Below are 2,686 nucleotides of genomic sequence, written 5' to 3'. Positions count from 1 at the left end.
TACAATGTTTTTTAAGGTGTACTTTCTAGCTAATATCTAAGTAGCTCTAGGGTGACCAGATTTGAGTTACTGACCGGGCACTCGAACCGAGCCATCATCCCGTCGGCGGAGTTCCCGGACCAGCCCCGGAGCTCACGGCTCGGTTCTGCTGCACTGTAGGTAGTCAACCAAAATCCCCGACAATTTTGAAATTCCCACCCGGACATTTTTTTAGCTATGAAAACTAGGACATATCTGGGAAAAAGAGGATGTCTGGTCATCCTAAGTAGCTCAAGCATGTCAAAGTAACAACCATATTAATGGCAGAATCTAAAGTTTTGCATCAGATTGTTGCAGCAGGCATTAATGGTCCATTAACGTGCGCTGTCAGGTTTAGCTTGGTTTAGCTGCAATGCTGGGATTGAGATGAATGATTTAAACTGGATTGCATGTATTTGTGTCTCATCTAATCTCAGCTTTTTGCCCAAAGGCTGCTCTAATTTAATTGGCTCTTCTTTAAAATACTAATGATGGGTTGTATAGTAAGACCATTTCACATTTTCTATTCCTTCAAAAGTCATCATTTTCCGTACTATTTGTTGATTTTCTTGGAACCCAGTCCAGTTTGTTAAGTTAGTTAAAAATAAGACATTGAGGAAATGGTAGACAACCACCATAAGCCTACTACTGTATACTATAACTGAAGATGACCAAATGGATGGATCCGTCTAGGAAATAAATGGGACAGATTAACACTTTTAAAGATCATCTGTAGTTTAATTGCTTGACAACTTTCTAAAAAACTCAGACTTGAATCCATGCAGCTTTCGCCATTAACATTTTTTGGCATGTTCAATGTACAATAATTTTTTCACAGAAGGAAAGTGTGTTTTATGGGGCATTCCTTCATGATGCAACATAGTAGTGTTTGTGTTCCCAAGCAACCTGCTTCACTAAAGAATATAAAGCCAATAAATCAATGATTCCGTGCAGCATTTAATCCTTTTTTTTCTCCCATTTTGGAAAATATGAAGACTTTAAATGTAGGAATGTGAATGATTTTGATAAACCAATGGCTTTAGCTTGTATATACATAAACGCGTTGACCCTCAGCTACAAATGGTGTAAATTTGAAGCAATAGTTTCAACAAAGAACAGCAGACAAAAGCTTGAGGAAAGACTGACAAAGCCACCGTTGTTTCCACTGTTGTGTCACTGTGAGAGTCACACTGGAATAATTCAATCCAGTCCTCTATAAATGACATATTCATTCAGGAGATAAACGGTACGTGCAGCTTACAGCACAGAGAGTGCTTTGAACAGGAGATCTCCTTCAGTGACTGACTGCTGCATCTTAATGCACAAAGGAGCGCTATCGTAGATCCTTCCTACCAGCATCTTTGTAACCCTCGAAATATCAATACTCCCAGCAACCTCCATATTTGTTTACATATATGCTTTTATTAAAACTTTTTTTTGTTACACATATGCGTCTACTTGCGCTGTTTTTTTTGTTTTTGCATACTTTTAACATTTTTGTTAAAATGTGCACATCTCATTTCTGCTGCTGATCTGACTGCCCCTTACTGTAAGATAGTTGTTTTAAATTAACCAGTTGTACATTTGTTAAATATTTTAATATATTTTTAACAGTTACTGTGCAGCATTTTCAGTCTTTATTTTGCTTTTTACACACTTTAAAGTTCTATTTTTTTGTGAGTCTTTTTAAATGTCTGCCTTTGCATTTCCTCATTGTGGGCAAAAGAGGAATTTACTATTCTTCCCATTCTATTCTATTCTAAGTTCCTCAATCACACCTACAGTACATATGCTGTAGGGATTTGCATTCAACAGTTTATCTACACTATAATGATGTCAATCATAAGGACCTTGGAGCCAGCAGGGAGGAGGGTTAGAGTTTTACTGAAGAACATCTTGGCAGTGGGCTTAAACTGTCTCTAATAGAGATAATCAAAGACATAATTCAATAAATGCTTCAAAGAAAGAAACACTTTAGGGTTACTCACAAATTCTCACATCTATGTGTTCACCAACTTTCTAACTATTGTGTGAAATATATTACTTCAAAAAGTGCAAAAAAAAATTTCTGTGAGTCTGTTTTCAAATATTCCATTGGAGTACCTTAGTATTCATTGAGCTCAAGTAGGACTTCAAAAGAGAGCTACGTCATTGAGAAATATCTATGTTTAATAAACTAATATTTTGTATGAAAATAAATTTCCAAGTACAGCATAGATGCACTGAAAGAAGAATGTATGTGGAATGTAGAAATTAGGGCCAAATCTCAAGGTGCCAAATTATAAACATTAAAATAGTGGCATTAAATGGATTAATTTATTTGTTAGAAAATGCTCCACTGTAAGGAAAGAAGTGTTGAAGAAAAAGTACCTGCTATTATTCTTGTATGGCAGAGCTTCCCAGACATTTCAGCCTGTGAGCCCAAAATTAATAATTAAATAGAACCCCTAAAAAAGGATAAAATTATTTCATGCCTTATCTATTCATAAATACAAACTGAAATAATTTTATTAATCTTTATTTTATGTGAAAACTAAAAGGGAAATTTAATTATTTGAATAATTTGCAAACATGGCATTGGCTATTGATAGATAGATAGATAGATAGATAGATAGATAGATAGATAGATAGATAGATAGATAGATAGATAGATAGATAGATAGATAGA

Source organism: Cyprinodon variegatus, unplaced genomic scaffold, assembly GCF_000732505.1.
Source record: "Cyprinodon variegatus isolate N-32 unplaced genomic scaffold, C_variegatus-1.0 Scaffold181, whole genome shotgun sequence".
Taxonomy (NCBI): Eukaryota; Metazoa; Chordata; class Actinopteri; order Cyprinodontiformes; family Cyprinodontidae; genus Cyprinodon; species Cyprinodon variegatus.
This window is presented reverse-complemented; position numbering follows the sequence as displayed.